Below are 20,039 nucleotides of genomic sequence, written 5' to 3'. Positions count from 1 at the left end.
CTTCTCTCAGGCTAATTTACTCACCTCCACAGCTAATTTTTGCGTGTTCATGTCTGTATTTACGTCTATATGTAAGAATAACTGACTAAAAAGAGGCACATGTTGTATGTGTTTGGAAAAAGTAGGTTATTTGTTTGACTTGGCTGAGTCATGGTTGATTTCCAACACCACTCCCCCATCTGCTTCCCTCTTCCTCCTTCCATCCACGCCTCAAACAGACCTTAACAGCAGCAGGTTTGCATTGGGATTTGAGGTGTAATTAAATTCAATAAATAGGCAAAGGTGAAGAAATAAATCAAGCGGAAACTGATGAACAACAGGAGATTAAATGCCACTGAGCCGTGCAAACAAATATTTCAATAGAATTTCTAACAGAGGGCACTGAGGCCCTGCTGCAAACCCGGAAAACTTTTGTGACTGAAAGTCAGTTCTCCAGCGGTGACATAGCTATAACTGCTTTTGATGCCATTGTCCTCTTTGACATCATAATATGGCACATGATAAGCAAATAAATAACCTTTTGAAGGACAGACATTGTAGGAGATGACAGGCTATGTTCCCTGCCCTCTGTCTCTCTCACACTTCATCATCCCTCTGCATCATCGCTCATTCAGAGGCCAGCCAGCGCTTTATTAATGACTACTGAAATAGCAATTAATGCTGCATAATACATGAATTACAGCTGTGCAAATCTGAATAAAGTCTGATTAGGTGCTAAAGAGGATAGAGGAAATACCGTTGATGCATATTAATGCTACCATTTTCTATGAGGGTCAGTAGGGGACTGCTCTTTGTGGCAAACCTGCCAAACAAGCCTGATGAATGCAACAAATCAGCAGCGCAGCCAGTCCAGAAAGTAACCCCGCTAGTAGGCAAAAAAGACCGTGACAATTCAGTGCAAGGCCAGAGTACCCACTGAGTGCCTGTGCTCCCACTCAATTGGAAGTAGCATGAGTCAAAGTGGCTCAGTTCACACACACACTGATTTGCTTGTTTTACTTCATACAGCACCATACTGCCCTCCTGGGCATCTCAAGCCTAAAGTGCTCAAAGTCGCCGGAATGGAAATTAGGTCTTTTTTTTTCTTCTTTTTTTCCAAACAGGCATCGTTCAAGGCCACACCTGGTGCACTGAAAGCTGGGTTCACTGCTCGATGAATTAATGAAGGACCCTAGCAGCAGGGAGGTCAACATCTGACTCTGTCTCCTAATTCAGAAACCTTGAGCCAGGTACAAGAAACCCCGTGAACATAGCGCATCTCTACTCCATGTGGGGGTTTTGGCATTTGTGTACTTGCCTGCTAATTTTCTTCCCTCTGTCTGGTCTGAGATATGCTTTCGAAGTACACATTGCGATGACAAGTAGAAAACTGCTTCTAATTGGACCTCTATCTATGCTTCTGCTTTTTAACAGTACAATCAGTGGTCTGCACATTACATCTCACCTTCACGTTTTCTGACTCGTACTGCCGTTTTCCTTTTAGTTTGCCTTTCCAACTTGTTCTTTTTTTGAACAGCTGCACTGCTTTGATTGTTTTGTGCTTTCTATCTCCCTGTTTGTTCTTTTACAACAATCCTCCAATGGATGCATGATATTCCCTCCCCGGAGCACCATCATCTGACAAGCTTTCACATTCAGTTTTAAAATGCTTGCTTATCTATCTATCTATCTATCTATCTATCTATCTATCTATCTATCTATCTATCTATCTATCTGCCTATCCAGTTTTCTCATCCTATTCTCTTCAAAACATGGACAGAACCCAAATGCAGTAACATTGTGTTAAACACCAGAAATCACTCCTTTTTGTGCTCAGTTTTCGTTTGTTTCTTTCCTAAATAGACATGACTGTGTTTTACAACAGGCAGTCCAACGGAGGATTGAAGCATTTTGTGGTTTCCAATCGTTAGGCGGTAAAAGAAATACATGGTAGCAAATGAACTGAGCGGTCAGCCATTAAGCCAGCCACTAGCACCTTGGTCTAATTGTGGTAATGAAGTCCATGCTGACCCTATAATGCAAAGGTCATACATGCTGCCATTCTGATGCTTTTATAGACCTGACCTGAGTTATGACCCCCTCTCTGATAGGATATTGGAGTGAAAGATGGGAAGAGGGTAGGAGCGGGGACAAGAGAAAATAAAACTGCATAGGAAAGGACAAGAGAGAGCAATATGCTGCTAAAAAGTAAGGCAATGACAAGTGAACAGAGGAAGGGGTTTCCAGTAAATCATTTTAATGAAATGAGTCATTTACCTAAAGGACAGTGTAGCTCTAAGGGATTGTTATTGAAGAACTCTATCCTGACCTGGCCCTACCCTTCAGCCTTACCCTCTTGGCCCATTAGCCCTGGGGCAGGCCTTCCATCTCTCTCCTCATCTCTCTAACCTCTCTAGTGAGCAGGCCCAATCAGGAATCAATAGCCATGTCACAGGGAACCCACGCTGCTTTGACACCAGTGGATACGACAAAAAAGTCAATTACACGGCAGTTATCTCCATTACTGCTGAGCAACTTGGTCTCTGAAAGAAACAGAATAGAGGATGGCAGGCTGAAGGAAATGGTGAGGATGGCTGGGGTGACAAGTTGTGAAACTCTAATTCAGAGCAGCATGTCTGATTAACCTGTGCTTTTCCTTTGGGATTTTTGTGTGTATTAGGCAGAAAACTACAAACTACAAAAACATACATGCTCCAAGGTGGAAGGAGCAACGTGTACAGGTTTACTTATTCACAAAGATATACCAACACCCCACTGTACTGCATATCACATCTGTTTAAACTGTACTGTGAATGTTGAATCTACTATTTTCTTTGAGTGCTCGTGGTGAAAGGATGCCTTTGCAGTTGATTGAAAGAAAAACATATCATCTTTCACGATGTGCAACTCAATATATGGAGGTCCCCCTACATACCCCAAAGTAGGTCATTTGACAGTGTGAACATTTCTAATCTGCCACTTATAATGTACACTGTGTTTTTCGGTACAAATCACTATTATTTTTCACACAAAAGAAAGATACAATACAAAAAAAGATCTGACCAACATTTCATATGCAAGTAATCTTTCTGCTTTGATAAGTTTAGCTTCAATAGAAACCAGGAAGTACATTTGTTCCGTCATGACCACAGAGGCTCACTTGTCAGGGAAACATAAACATGAACCATTTTACCCACAGCAATGTTGGCATGTTTAAAGTGAGGACAATTTCAAAGTACTGAATAGATTAGTGCACTGTATCCTCTATTGGGGAGTGGGTGGGGGGGGGGGGGCTATGAGACAGGAAACATAAACCAATGTGACACTGTTCATTGAACTTCACCTTGGCCTGGTAACCTGGATCAGTCAGGACATCAGTCAATTTTTAATTGATAAAATGTTATATACTTGACCTGTGTGGTATAGAAAACTTGCGTATTTGCAGGGGCTGAGATTCTTTGCTCAGTGGGCTTCATCTGCTCTCTACTCTGGTCCCCTCTAGCCCATGGCTTGCTTTATGGCACTCATTTGCCTGATTAGCTGAACAAATGCTGAATGGCCCCTTGCTAACACACAAACACACAAGCACACACACACATGCACGCTCACACGCACGCACCCACCCACACACACACACACACACAGACCTTTGATCTCTGTTCATTGCCTTTGCACTCAGTATGTGCATGTGCGCTTTGCACTCACTAATATACATTCTATCCATCTGCAGCCCCTCACAATGAACAATGTGTATGCTGAAAATTATCAGCTGTAAAAGCACCCATAAATCATGCTGAGGTCTGAATCAGCAAACAGTAGCATTAATCAGTGGTTTTAGCATAGATACTGTACAATTAATGCAATCTATTTATCTTCATTTAAAATGTTTGAGATGAACATACTGTACAAGCTGTGCATTTAATAGTAAATGATGAATTGAGAAGGAAATAACAAGAATCCTGTAATACTTTCTTCAAGCTCTTTGTCTACCCAGAATGCATGTAAAAGGTATGCAAATTACCATTTAGACCCTCCCACCGCACAAATATCACGACACAACATTTATCTTAGCAAAATGTAGTCTTTGATGCACAGAGCTTCCGTGGTAATGAAAGTAATAGGTCTCTGTGAGTGGAGATTGCTTTTCCAGAGCTTCATTTTACAGCCTTGTGTTGAATACACTCCTCTGGCAACTTCTCTTGAATGTTTCATCACAGAGCTGATCCCAGGGGCAGGACCAACCCTCTCATCACACATCCATGCTCACTATGAGGAACCTTCACATCATGCATGTGGAGGATATGAGAGTCAACTGGATGCCATTTCATCTGCTAGGGGAACGATTTGAATGCATATTCAATGTGGGAGGATACAAACATGATAGAATGTCAAGACAAGCGGCCACTGTGGCTGCATTTGCACTCCTGTGTCCAAATAGCTTTCAGAGCTGTCAAATTATCTTTTTCCGACGGCAGACATATTTAAAGCAGTTTCCAGATGGCCACAAATATATGGTAACACGCGAGAATATATGTCATAATAACATTGCAAGAGCAATACCTGCACTGTCGACTTGGAGTTAACTATTGAAATTTTCCTATGGGCATTACTTTGTGTAAGATGTTTTCAAAATGGCATGTTATGGTGGCCACACTGCATTTGTTAGTGATGTAGTAACATAATACGCTGCATCAAGGAGCTTAGTGGTCAGTGTTAATAACAAATTATGACACTACCTGTTTTGTTAATTTCTTGATGGTTTTTATGAATCAAAATCAAACAAAACAGAGTACACTGAACTGCATTAGTATGAATTCAGCAGATGTGCACATGAAGTGGGACAGAAATGACTGTTCAGGCATGAAATGAGGATAAAATTGAGAATCTGTTGATCGTTGATACAAGCAACTGGTCTGTGTTCTTGCTCTGACAACTGCGTGACGATTTGCTGTCAGCCTTTATAGTTGACTACCAAGTTATTTCATTCAAAATAATAAAAAAAAAAAAGATACCAAAAATGTAATATATAAAGCAGAAATATTATCAAATCAATAGTGTAAGCCTTGTGCTATTTCTTTTGAAAAATCAAAATGATGATAAGAGGGTAATGATAAATGCTTTTTCACCCACATTTTGGAAGTGTGCATAATGTTGATGTAATAAGGACAGATTCAAATTTTAAAATTTGGTGCTTAGCCGTCTCATTGTATTTTGAGATTTTTTTCTGGTACAAGTCTGGGCTTGGAAGCTTTTCTGTTATCATATAGATAGCAGAAACTGACAAAGCTAAAAGTTAATTGGATGCTCAAATTTTTACTTTCAGCTGTGATGTACTTCAGTCTCAAATAAGCCGTACTGCCTGATTTATTAGGATCCTGAGTAAAGTATACTGAATTGCACGTTTATGCAAATAGTCTGTGCTTTCAGTTGGCATGCTTTTTGTGGGTGATCAACAATAGGAACACCATAAGTGACATAATGCCCAGACAAGTGTATTTAAATGAGGGGTTGTGCGTGCATTAAGCCCTGCAGGAAACGGTATTGTTTCCACGGTTGTTTGTTTGTGATTGCCATGAATGATTGGATGAGGGCTGTTGAGCTGTTGAAAAAGATGCAATATGCTCAATGGTCATAAAGCCAAAGCTGTGGGAAAAGTGAGCAACAGAAGAAACTTGGAAAAGATTTCAAGACCACTGAAAGGAAAGCTGCAGAAAAATTGTGCGTAGACACATATACATATATGCACACACACTCCTGGAAGAAAATACAGCATTACATTACATAACACTCCCTATATAACCAATGTAATTACACCATTCATAGAGAGTGTCCAAAGCCAATAAAATGCCAGATGGCTTATCAAGACATTGTGATTGACGCGTCTCAGAAAGGAGTGATTTTCTTCAACTCAGTAGTTCAATAGAAGTATACAGTGCATCTGTCTCCTGGAACAGACAGAAACGCCAAGAACAAAACAGAGCCAGTGGAGCCTGGCTTTTCAAAGAAATATAGGGGTTTTGTATTTCTCTTTGTGTGTCAGAGTCTGCATGACTAGTCGTTGCTTGCTTTGCATCAATTCCTACTGCAGGGGGGATTCGTGAGAAGGGATATATGTTACCGAGTTAGAAGCATATTCTGTCTCTGAGCTAGTCTTCAAAAGAATGTCAGTCAGTTTCTTTCCCTGTAGGTAGAATGATGGACAATGACTAGCACTAAGAGGTGTGTAAATGACTGTACTTTAGAAACAAGGAAACTTATATATATAAATTTAGACTGGCATATAATGTGCATGGACAAAGACAAAAACATTGATTGAAATTCAGAAGTCTGAAAATATTCGAATACACAAACGGATGAGTTAACAGTGTCAGAGGCTGGTGAGCCAGATGGTTAGAAATATCAGATATGTAGAACAAACAATCACAATTCCAAATAAATTTGATTAATTCCCTGGTCATATAGTGAGGAGACGTTCTAAGTAAGGCAGCTCCAAATCCCCTCAGATGGGCCTCAAGATGAGCACTGCCATTACATTGTTTGTGGCCTCAATTTACAAATGAAAGGTACAAAATCTCATACTATATTTAGTCTTGGTGACCTCACATTAAACTGCATTGAAAAAGAAGGAAGTGAGGCAATCACTTCTGCCCCACTGCAGGAGGTTGTCCCGAATGCATTTAGTTTATTACCAGATATTGGGCCAAGTCACAAACGTGAAAGTCTCAAGCGAGTTTTAAGTCATTTTGTCTTGGGCAAGTCAAGTCGAATTAGGTCCTGTCAGGTCAAGTCACCTTATTTTCATGCACTGTTACATATATGTAGTCTATTCTTCTTTCTTATATTATACAATATACGTAGTGCTATAGCTTGGAACAGCTTCATTTTTTAAACCGGTACTTCATTTACTGTGTTGCCAACAGTATTAGATCAACTTTAAATTTTTATTTACTGAAGTTGCTCAGTTTTAACCAAATTGTTAGGTACTTCATCACTGCAAAGTTCACTTTTTCACTCCTTGATTTGATTTTCACTGCATACGAAAATGATAATGTGGTTTGAAAGCCTGGGAATCTCACAATCAGTACACAGTTTGTTTGGCATCATCTGTACATCAGATCATAGTAGTCAGTATTTCTCCATCAAATCTGGGTCGTTGTCTGCAGTGATGTACGATCAGGTTCCTACCTGAGGAGGAACAGGGTTCTGGGTGTTGAACCCATCAGAATCAGATTTACAAATAAAGCTCCCTAGCAGAGAATATTATTTAATGATAGATTGTCAGCACTTACTTACGGTATGTTTCAGATCTTATTGAACCATTACTTCTAAATAGACAGACAACATTTTATTAACCCGTCCTTCTTTTAGATCACCTCATCCTGTGCAGGATTAGCTGTAGGCAATCCCAGTTCACTATGGGAGAGGAGGACATGTCCATCCTGGACAGGTCTCCAGTCCATCACAGGACAATCAGGCAGAGACAAATGAACACACGCTTACATTCACACCCAGGGGCAATTTAGAATTGACTGCAGGAGAAAAACCCTCACACAAGCGGGAGAACATGCAAACTCCACATAACTTTGAACCCATCACCTTCTGCCAACCACTATCATCATGCAGCCCTACTTTATTAATCCCATAATCCATTATTGGATCCATCCAGAGTTCCATAGTTACAAAAAAATAGAAGTGAGAAAAAAAAGTTTTGACTGTGAGTCTGCGCATCACTTGTGATTAACGTCACAACAAATCACACTTTCTTTGATTGTCTTCCCTGACCTCCCAAACCATGCAACCTGTGGAGGTCAACAGGCTTTATTGCTCCGTATAAGCACCCAATTTTCCAAATTGCCTGGATGATTGTTGCACACAAAGTTTGAAAAAACCCTTACCACGTTTGTTTGTGTTACATTGTTTCACAGCATTACTTGAGAGAAGGGAGGTTATTAAACCCTCCAAAAAAAAAAAAAAAAAAAAAAAAAAAAAAACAGGCTGTGATTCATAGTGCATATTCTGGCTGCACAGAAATCTCATCCTCAAATACATAAAGGATTCACAAAAAAGAAAACAAACTTGAATGCCTACCCTTGCTCTACATATTGTATATATATTCAAATACAACAAGGCCAAATTGAATGAGAAGCAGGAGAATAAAGAGAAAGGGTCTGATGCTTCAAACATAAGCACACAATAAGGGCTGAAGCGTTCGGCTTTTAATTAACATTAGCCATATCATCACAGTAATTTGAAATTGTCTTTAGGCCTTCAGAAAGAGAGACAGAGAGAGAGAGAGAAAAAGGGAGAGAGAAAGGGAGAGAGAGACTAGACTAAAGCTCTGCTGATAAACCACTCATACCGGCGAAGTCAGTATCTCTTGCAATAATTTGATCTCTTTTATTTTGCATTTTGCTTTTTTTTTTAAACACACGGTACTTCCCTTCCTCCCTTCTCTCTTTCCTCCCCTTATCCGTTTGATCCAGCCTCCTTTTCTTTCCACACTCCTCTTCCAAGCTTCAAGCTTCTTCTTCAGTTTTTTTTTCCACATTCTCTTTCTCTCCCATGTTCTTTATTTCTTCTTGCTCTCAGCTTTTCCTTTGCTTTTATCTCCACTTCATACAGAATAACTGTGCGGCTTCGTGAGTATAATGAGGCTGTTCCTCTACAACTTCAAACATTCCCTTCACCCGTTTGCTAGGGTTCTAAAACAAACCCGGAACAAATATTTTGACGTTCAGACACAAGGGAAGACGTGTGCAACAATTCCATGCATTCTGATTCATCTTCTGCAAACTAAAAAAAGAATTGTTCTTGGGAGAAAAGCACTTTAAAATATGGTACCATAGAGAAGAAACAGAGGCCAATCAAATGCTGATATTGTTTGTTTATTTTTTTCCCCCCATAACTTTACTGATCAGTTGGATCTTGATATTTGCTGCCCATTTTGGAATTAGTCAGCATGCAATTGAAGTGAGTATAATTAAAGCCAAGAACAGATCCTATATATTATGGAGTAAATGATTTAGCTGGCTAGTGGCACAGCACATTGTCATGGATCACAGTAAATTGGCCTGGGCAGCTTATTGTGCAGATTCATAGTCACTGTGGCACGTTCATAACGATAATTGCTATGAATGGAACGCCCATGGTACTGCAAAGCATGCCACTCTACAATAAACGTGATTATTATGGTAATTATATAACTATAAAATATTTAACATGAGTGGCTGGATTTATCATCACAATCGCTGTAAAAGCTTTTACACAGCTGGGAATTGGGACTGACTATTCAAACGGCAAAACCATTGGGCTGATGGGAGTTTATCAAAATTAGTAATCCATCCAGAGAAAAAGCAACTTTCTTACCATTGTGATCGAAATCTTTTTTCTTGTTCTGCTATTGATGTATCTAAGAATGCTTTGGTCATTTCTGCTCACGAGGACAGCAGGAGAAAGTGGTGATGAAGCAAGACGAAAAGATAAGAAGGTGGTGGGATGAGGGGGAGGAGGAGGAGGGTCAGTGATGAGTCTTGAGCCGCCCTGAGCAGTAATGAGGAAGCAGTATAAATGAGACAGCATTGTGTTGTACTTTAAGGTAGTTCATCTTTAAAATGAATAGTCCCTGAAGGGCCAGGTGGTTAATGCCATTTATTAATAGACAGACAGGGCCGGCAGTTTGGGCTGTGGCCCTCTGAGAGCCCTTAGTTAGGATGGAGAGAGAGTGTGTGTGAGTGGCTGCGATAAAAAGAAAGAGTTGGGATTGAGGGGCTGCACCTGAGCAAATGAAGGACGGAAAGAAATGGAGTGGGATCATGCCGAGCATGCCTGCTGATGACAAGTGTGGGCTATAAGGCAGGTCACAGCGTTCCCAACTGTTAGTGGGGATACATTCAACTAAAAAGTGATTAAATATGAGTTATAGTCATTTCTCTCAATGGCAGCTAATCAATAAGAAGAATCTTTATCCTTTTGGTTGAGAATATAGATCATAGGTCAGGGGCTTACTGGGAAACTGTTAATGGGTTGATCATTGAAAAGGACAGTATGAAAAACTAGCATGCCATGAGTTTGATGTATAGATTGCCCTCATTTGTACATTTGTGTGAGAGCAACGATGTGTTTATATCCATATACATTTCAGATTGGCATGTCTGTCCGTCAGCTGAGAAAGGGAAGCACAGAGCAAAAATCTGGTCCCAAGCCCATGGTGACCTGGTCTGCTAATGAACCAACAGGCATTACCTCCCTGTTAGCCCGTTCAGTGCCCCTGCATTTATCATACACGAGGGGGGAGCTGTCACAGGGGGGCTGAGGACACAACTGCAGCAGCAGCAGCAGCAGCAGCAGCAGCAGAATAGCAGCCTAAACCTACCACTGGGCTGATTTCAGTACATTTAGCCCCCTCCCAGAACGCATTGAAGTGACAGCGCTTGTGAAATGGCTTTCATTACACACGAAGTATCAGTCTTGATAAAAGGTCCAAACAAAGAATGAGATGTGGATTTACTGTGCTTCTCTGCATGGGCTCGGATAATATTGTTGGTGTCTGGAGTAAAATATCACTTCTGCCATTTGCACACATCTAAATCTTTGAGTGTAGATGGTGTCACGTAGCTAGCTACTGGCCATATTACTATTGATTGGTGGAATGATAAAACAATTTCTTACCTGATGTGGGAGATGCACCAGAGGCAATGGCATGAGGGAGAGACAGAGAGAATTTGATTAGTGGTGGTCTTGTACTGTAAACAGCTCATGCTCGATATGGAGGTACTGAGGGACCTGAACAGACTCCATTATCACAACATTGTAATCAAAGTTTGTTGAGCCCACGCTGCGATTTCACTACATTAATTGATTAAGAATCACCTGAAGTCCAATCTGACATATGTATCATAAAGAGAAATGTACACTATGAAAATGCAAACATGTTTGTTGATCATTTGTGTTGGTTTACATGCTTTAATGTCACAGCAGAGATCCAAGCTTGGTCATTCATGCTTTTGTTTTTTTTATTTCTTGCTGCACATATATTTTCTTAACAACCGTATAAATAAAGTCCAGGGATGCCCACTCATATTCATAAAATATATGTATTATACACTCATGTTCAAGTTCCAATAATAAAGACAAAGACATTTTAAGCCATAAAATCAGGTGAATAGGAATGCTCATCCCCGCTAAGCCACACTCCAATGCCCCTTATAGCCCCCTGACACTCACTAAGGCTCTGAGTCAAAGTCTTGTTCTCATATCCACGGGAGCCTCCCACCACAAATGTGCTTTAAACACATAAATATTCATTGGCTTTGCACATAAACCCTACCCATACGCCGGCAGAAGCAGCCATCTGCATTAACAGGACTCAAGCTGTGAACTCGGCTCCATCCACTGGCCTCCTTCATACGTATATACGTGCATAAGTAGGAGCCGAGGCAAAGCCAGATCTCAGCACCCAATTCCAAAGCAACCTACACTTGGCAGGTGAAATGGTGAAAAGCACAGCTCAACTGATGGTACAGTAGCCCTCTGCCATATATAGCTGTTCCACATGATCTTAGTTTGGAGTGTTTAGTGGGCGAGTGTTACTTTTGTTCTCCACACAAAACTGCAGTTTGAAGTATTCAGTGTTTGGTAGGGTTTGTGGGACATGAAAAATGAGGCACAACATTTATAATGTATGACACCATTTGCTCTTTTACTCTTCCTGTTTTACCTCACACAAAGAAGCCCTAGGAAACATTGAGTAAAAAGAAAAAAAGATGTTGAAGAAACACAGCTGAAAAAAGTTCATTTTTGCACAAGGAAGAGTAAATTGTATGCAGCTGTTCAAGCAACACCCTGCTCGAGAGTGTCGTAACCCCCGATCTGCCTAAACTCCAAAGTAAGGATCATCTTCTTTTGTCCAAACCTCGTCACTCACCTAGTTCTCAGCTGACAGATTCTCTTTACAGATAAAGCCTAAGGATTTACAACCAGATAGTCTGTCACTAGAAAGCTGTTTTTCCCACAGATTACATCTGCTTGGTTCGAAACAGAGGGCCAAACGGACACAGAGACATACAGGCAAGAAGATCAAGGCTTGGCCTGGTAAAAGCTTTCTTTAAGCAGGCAAAAACCACAGTGTGCTGAAAGGGTTAAATTTCTCTGAGCCCTTGCATCCCATTCAGCTGCTCTGGAGGACTTCTGTATGTAATTATTTAAAGGCCTTGTATTACAGTCTATAGCAGGAGCTTGCATGGCGAGGGATAGAGAGGTGGGAGAAAGGATGGATGGGGGTTAGATGTAGGGAAGGATCAGGCTCCTGCAGAGAGAGAGCAAAGCTTTTCAAGTTGGTCCTATGCACAAAGAGGGTGGGGTGTGGGTTACCTCCACATTGCCATGCTGTGAAGCTGCAATAGTCTACAGCCAACAGCTGACTCCAGGGATCAGCCACAGGGGTTGAAGTAACTCCCTGTGAAATCAGGAATGAACCAAAAGCACCAGTGTGCATGCATGCGCACAAATGCATATATGTTGGTGTTAGTCAGGCTGCTAATTCTGATGCAACAACCTGGAGCAAGAATGCTCCAATAATGATAAACAAACAACATTTTGGAGGGACGGATAGAGGGCTGGATACAGGGAGGGAGGCAGAGAGTGTGGCAGTGCTGGGCAAATAAGACTCAGGGGCTTTTTTTCTAACATGAGATAGTTTCGCTTCTTTTAAATGTATGTTTGAAGTTGGGGTTCAGCTGAACACAAGCTGTTTGAAAAAAAAACTGATGCAAGAGTGGAGCAGGAGATGAGAGAGAGGCCAGAGAGGAGCAGAGAGAAAGACAGCTGAGGGAAGAGAGGAATGGATCCCTGGAAAAAGCATGCACAAATGCATAATGATAGAGATGTAAAGAACAGAACGCAAGGTTACAGTGGAAGACAAGAAAACAGGCAGAGCAACAAGAAAAAGGAGGCATTCCGTGGTGCAAAGTAGCACGAGGAAAAACTGCAAAACAGGGGTGTCTGAGTTATCTTAATCAATAAAGGATCTGTTATTTCTCATGTTTCCAAAAAAGAAAATGATTCTTTCAAAGAAAGGAGAAAAGGGACATTTGCCAGAGAAATTTAACACACATTCCAATAACAGAAAATCTGATTCCGTAAATTGTCCATTGATTCTGTTCTTGTTAAGTTTTTCAAGTAGAAAGGTCACAGATGACAAAAGTAGCCTCCCCCCCCCCCCCCCCCCCCCCCCCACACACACACACACACACACACACACACACACACACATTTCTGTGACACTTTAATCAGAGCATGGCATGCTCTGAGTCCAGACAAAGCCCAATCAGGGTGGTGATAATTTTTCCTCTCCTTCAATCAGAAGTAACGTAATTGCATCAGTCACAATCTCCATTTCATCTTTCATCTCTGTGTCAGGGTGGCGGACAGCAGACAGAAGGACACTCTGAGGCACAGACCTATCATTTAAACAGACAACCAGCAAATCCAGCGGAACAGACAAGGAGAATGATACAACAAATTCTTGTCATTTCAATAAAGCTCATGCCTGTTCTCGCCAGCTCTGGGTGATTCTTCATTTTTTTAAAGATATATTTAAATGTTAATATCACTGTGATGGACTAGCAACCTGTCCAGGGTGTAACCTTCCCTCGACCAAAAAAAGGCTGGGACTGACTTCCCCTCGACCCTGGACAGGATGAAGGCCCATAGAAAATGAATGGAAGGATGGATGGATGGATGGAAGGATGGATGGATGGATGGATGGATGGACGTACAGACGGACGTATCGACAGATATTGATAATAATAACTATTTCTTCAGAAATAGCCTAAAGCAACCACAAACATTCATAAAATTCAAATTTTATAATTAAAAATTTTAAACAATAAAGCTCAAGTAAATATGTAGTCTACAAATATATATATGCAAATATATATATATATATATATATATATATATATATATATATATATATATATATATATATATATATATATATATATTATATATTATATTATATTATATATTATATATATTATATTATATTATATATAATATATATATATATTATATATATATATTATATTATATGTACTTTTAGAATTTTAAACTTATAATAAATTCATTTCATTCTGATATGGTAGTTTTCTTTTAGCATATTGGAAGAGTTTTGAAACACATTCACAATTACAATATTTGTTTGCAATATAGCTTATGATGACTTACAGAATTAAAGAAGGTGAATTAAATTTCAAACAGGACATACAAAGGACCTGCTCAGTTATTAAGTGAAAGCAATAAAGGAAGTGCCATGATGAAAATTAGTAAAGAAAAAAACAGGACAGAATGATTAAAAGAAGAAATGGTGGTCAGTAAAATAAAGTCACAGACTGACAGGCTAAAGACAGCTTGAGGCTCCTGTTATCTTTTGGTGCAATTAGCCATATATATATGTTTGGAATGTAGCGTAGTGCAAATGTCATGTAAGTGAAATTACCCTGTGAATGATTAATGGGATATTTAAAATTTTCATAGGAGGCCCACACTACTAAGAGACCAAGAGGAATGTATTATGGAATGTATTATGCATTGAATCTAAGGCCAAATCCGCAGATAAGAATTCATGTCTGAATTTGCTGTTATTTTCATGTAAAGTTAACATACTTCAGTGAATTGTTTTGCAATTAGTTCTGAATATCAGAAATCATTCCAAAAAGGAAGTATTGTTCAATGAGTTTCAGTTAAAACACTTTCAGCTGACTTCATGAGACAACAGTTTTCTTGTGGACCCCTTACAAAAAAGTTAAACTAATCTATAACACTGATACAGTTTTAAATAGATTAACGCACAAGCAATGCAGCCTCACTAGTCAAATCTTACTTGTGTGTCAGCATTTATGCTGAACACGTGCACACGCACAAATGTGTGTGTACACACACATTGCCACAGATGTGCACAAACATGCAACTACATCTGTTCCTCCTCGTCAGCATGAAACCAAATACATCAAGAGTTTTTCTCTCACTCCAAACTAATGGATCCATGCTGAGCAGCATAGATAAAGGAAGACAGAAGGATCAATTTAGATGATCTATGAAAGTTATTAGTAATGACATTTATGAATATTTAACGGAAGGTAGAGAATGTCATCATAAATTTTTATATAAGGAAATGAGGAAGGAATATAAAACAAACAGCATTAAACATTGAACGTGGACCCATGTTAAACAGATTGTGTCCAGAATAATTGGGAAGTTAGCGGGACAGAAGCGGTGGGATGAAAAGGTGACAACAACGAGCTGTACTGGACTTTTCTGATTTGCTGTAAGGAAAGAAAGGTCAAGCTGGTGTGCCTAACAGCCAGAAGGACCAGGCAGCGCCGTGTTTGACTGCTGTGTGACTATTCAGGGTTCCTTGAAAGCAAAGGGCTATCATCATTTATTCATTTATTGATCCGACCTGTCCCAACCAGTTGTGTTGTTCCATCTAATGTATTGCGTTCAAAATAAAAGCCAACGAAATGTCTCGTGTTCGATAAGCCTCGTTCTGGCGCTGTCATGCATTTCCTGCAACTTTACACATCAGGTCAAGCGAGAGTGGAGCCAGACAGAACATTGCCTCAGAGATAGCCGAGATACATGTAACCACATGGAGACAATGGCCACCCGATCCACTGCTTTAGACTACAATATACCCTGAGTGTAAATCATACACGGTCATGGTACAACCCTCTGTTTTCCCTTAATGGTCCATATGGGGTCACTGACTATTTGTTATTGTGTGGATACTGAGAAGCAGCCACACGTTAGTGATCCTGTTACTTTACTCAGAAAAAACTTTACTGACCTTAATTCCAATAGCATTAATGATAAAAAGGAATTAGTGGAGTTCAGGACTATTATGTACTGCTTTGATGTCACGGGTGGCAGGTTTTTTTTTTCATGTTAAATAGTATGTTTTGGTGAGGGTGCCTTTCCCTGTCTTTGCTGTGTTGGCTAGCCTACAAAAATATATGCTCATTGTACAAAAAAAAAAAAAAAAAAAAAAACTGAAAAAAAAATGCAATATTTACACTTAGCTCTAAGTAGTTTTTTTTAAAGAAGTCAAATATGAAGTAGTTTGTTAAGAACAGGTTAATGCATTCAAGAATTGATGACTAAACAAGACATGCAACAACCTTACTAATGTGGAGCAGGAGCAATGCTCTCTATCAAATAATATATATATATATTAATACTGAGTAGAATTTCGTTCAACCATTAGTTCACAGCACAGCAGTCCTCGTTCAAGACCCTGGAGAAAAACCAGCAGCCCACCCCTGCTCTGCATACTACTGTTTAGTCTACATGTTCTTGAATTTCCTCATGCAGTAAACCAGCTATGTTGAAAATGTAATTCCTGAAGAGATAGTACTAAGGCCTGGGGCTTTACAGATTATTGTCTGTGTTTTGCAAACCCCGTTGCAAACCCTCTCTTCAATCCATATTTAGATAACTGTGAGAGAGCTGGTGTGTGTCTTCCTATGTCCTGTCATATCAAGTGAAGTCTATAAAAAAGACACACTAAAAAGTTGATCCCCAATTGTGTAGCAAAAGTAGAAATGAAGAGATACTGCTCATTTTCATTGGGATGACACTCAAGCAAAGACAGCGAAATGCCCATAAATACAGGTAGAGACGATGACACTTTTACTCCAGAACATAGTAACTGTGCAGCAGCTGAGGTAGTGCGTACTGATGTCCTTGCCTCAGTTAGTGTATATCACTTTAAAGAGGCTATATTTTGCCATTTAGCGCTGACGTGAGCAGATTTCGTAGGGACAAGAGCGGCATGGAACATCTGGATAGCATTTAGGCTGTTTATAAAGACAGGAAGTCCTCTCTGACCTGTTTTTCACACTTCATTTAATGTCATGGATTGATGTCAAATCTGCGTGTGTCTCTGCGCTTGTGTTACTGCGTATGGAGATTGAGCTCATGTAGACACAAATACCATAAGGAAAAGGAGCTGCCACGACATAATTCACACATATGCCCACACACGGTCACCCCACAGTACGCACTTAACAAAAGCTCTGCATTTAAACTACACTTGACATCCTACAACTTAACATCTCTGGTTAGCCTAATTACTGTCCACATGCACAGGCTCTAGAGGACTGTGTAGCTTTGTAGTGTCTTTCCTTCTGCCAGTGACAGTTGGTTTGTCAGAGGCCAGGCAGAAGAATAGCATGTGGCCAGGAGGAGGGGATTAGCATTCACATGGCACCTGTTGCCAGCCAGTGTGCCCATGCAGGCTACAGATAATTACAGTGATTTTGTGAAGGAGAGGAGTGCAGGGGTAATTGTAGTTTTGGCAGAGCAAAAGGGAGAGAAGAGAAAGGAGGACAGCACTTTCACTATCTCACACCACAGAGCTGTTGACGAACACGCCCGCTCATGTGCATGGGCACAAGCTGATATAATACTGACTGGAGCTGAGTGCACCCTACGCAAGCATGCCAACATACAAACACATGCGCACATATAAAACCCTAATTAAGCCTTAGTTTCTATAGCAACGCCTTGCTGGACGGATGAGGGTGTTAGGCTACAGCAGCACAAATATTTAGAATGGTAATCAGAAGACCTAATGGCACTGATGTCTGCAGGACTGCCATAAGTAGACCTGCCAGGACTCTCTGCTCTCCTCCATAGATACGCTTTAATAAAAAAAACAACCCTCAGCCATAAAACACTTGCCTCTGTTCACTCACTTAGCAGGCCTGTTGTGCCATCACTTCAGCCATTACAAATTATGTTATTTAGTAAACGTCTGCTGCAGCACCCGAGGGATGGCAGCGGGGGTGGGAGTGGGGGTGGATGAAGGGAACATATAATATTACATAAAGCGTTAGCACGGTGTAAAGCTTCAATGATTGGTGTTAAGGTTTTCATTACACAAAATGAGTAATTGCTTGTCATTGGGAGCTGGCATATCCCACAATCATCCTCACTTCTGTGCCATCAATCAAGCGTTTAAGTGCTGATGACTCGGCTCACATTTAAAGCAGGGCAGCTGAGCCACAATGCACTAGGGAAACTCATTGTTTGCTTCGTTACTTCTTGGAGCTCAGCTACTGTGTGTGCACTTGTATTTGTATGTGTGTCTTCTGTCTGCGTGTGTAGTTAAGTGCACTTTTGTGTGCGGAAGGGAAACAAGATTGGGACGTGGTCTTGCTTTTGTAAGTAGCACTTCATTCCTCAGTCCATAATATGTCAGGCTGTGCTGTGAAGTAGTTCACAGAGCATACCTAGGTGCTAAAACAATAAACTATACTGTAGACTCTCAGTGTGCCATTCATATGTTGTTGTGTGCGTGTGTGTGTGTGGTCTAGGCCAAAAAAAGAGCAAAAAATGGTGGGGCTAACTTTAAAATTTCATAAGATCCTCGTTGAGTCTAAAGTAGGACAATTTCCACACACAAACAGCAGGATTCACAGACACACTTCAATTGGATGGAGCTGCTGGAGTGAGGCCACAAATATGCCCCATCTGCACGCACACAGCTCGGTCATCTGGGGAGTTGTGGTGAGTTATTGTTGCTCACTACAACCCCGCTCATGACCTGCAGGATATGGGGAGACTCAGCCACTGACACCCCCCACCTCCTTGTCCTTCTCCCCAGTGGATGAGAGTGGCAGAGGGCAGAGTGAGACAGGAGATGAGATGAGGGGAGATGGGGGAGTAGGAGAGGGATGCACACCACGCCAGTCAACCAAATGATTTGCTCGGTAAAGTAAAACTCAAGTGGAACAACAGCTAACTCTCCAGTGTCGAGCCTGAGACATCATCTCTCTCTCTGTCTCTATGTCTCTCTGTCTCCCTCCCTCTCTCTCTCTCTCTCTCTCTCTCTCTCTCTCTCTCTCTCTCTCTCTCTCTCTCTCTCTCTCACTCCCCCTCTCCCTCTCTCTCACCTCTGAACTCTTCCTCCCCCACTTCTTTTTTCCCAATCCTTTCCAAATCTCAGGCATGGTTTGACAGCACTAAAGTGTATCGCTCAGACAGCAAGCGCTAATGATGTACCTTTTTCATACAGATCATTTTGGACTGAGATATAGCCAGAAGGAAGAATAGGTACACTGTATAATGATTGAAATTTTGGTAAATAATGACTCACAAACTAGAGACTAAGACAAAGAAATGCTGACTATAAGGGACTTATAAAAGCACACGATTTCCTTTATGATGGTACGAACACGCGGTCTTTAAGAAGCACAAACCATTGATTTTGCTGCCTAGACGATAGGTAATAAACAAAACTAGTCTTCTTGTATCAGGGCTGCGGCCAGCTATTTTGCAGTAACCACTTGTCAGCATCTGTGTTGTACAGCCTGCAAGCTGCGCCTCTTTGTATATAAACTATGTGCTCGCAACATGTTGAGAGATGTCTGAAAAGTTACTCCCCTGCTGGAAGAATGGTGGGTAGATGGGCAGACAGATGGGCAGCATGGAACTGATCTACAGCCCAGGGCCAGGGCAGAGTAAAGAGGTATTCATAGCCGGTACACGGCCGAAGCCAAGGCAGGGAGAGATCAATAGCTTAATGGAATTAGCCCAGCTTTGAAACATGACTGCCAATCATAGATACTCAAGGCTGTTTGCTTCAGAGACTGACTCAATATTCGAACACTATGCACTGAAAATACTGTGTACAGATGCAGAGATGACAAAAAGGAGAACATCTTCACTGGTGCTTTAACAAAGCAGCAGTTGTCTGCAGTCATTTACGTCTGCAGAGATAGCAATACATTATAGGTCTACATGCAAAAAGGTTGCTTTTCTTTGATATTTGTGGTCTTCATGGCATTTTTCCTGATTACTGCAACAACAAAGACATTTAAATTGAACAGCATCTCATCAAAATTCTAGACAGTGAATTTAACAGAAGCTGCAATTCCTTACACCCTCAGCACTGCCCTGTTGTTTTTATGGTTGTAGAGCAGAAGACCCTTAAAAACTATTGAACAGGAGAAGGATTGTGCATCCTGTCTTATACTTGTGAATCCACTTATAACATT

At 40.7% G+C, this 20,039-nt stretch overlaps 1 protein-coding gene across 8 annotated transcripts in view; it reads right to left on the bottom strand.

Annotated features, from left to right (window-relative positions):
* The window catches only part of celf5a (cugbp, Elav-like family member 5a), a 194,631-nt gene that overhangs the window by 122,751 nt on the left and 51,841 nt on the right, over positions 1-20,039 (bottom strand). The window lies entirely within an intron of this gene.

This window comes from Salarias fasciatus, chromosome 23 (assembly GCF_902148845.1).
Source record: "Salarias fasciatus chromosome 23, fSalaFa1.1, whole genome shotgun sequence".
NCBI classification, from domain to species: domain Eukaryota; kingdom Metazoa; phylum Chordata; class Actinopteri; order Blenniiformes; family Blenniidae; genus Salarias; species Salarias fasciatus.
Note: the sequence above shows the minus strand (reverse complement) of the source record. Positions and strands in the feature narration are given on the sequence as shown.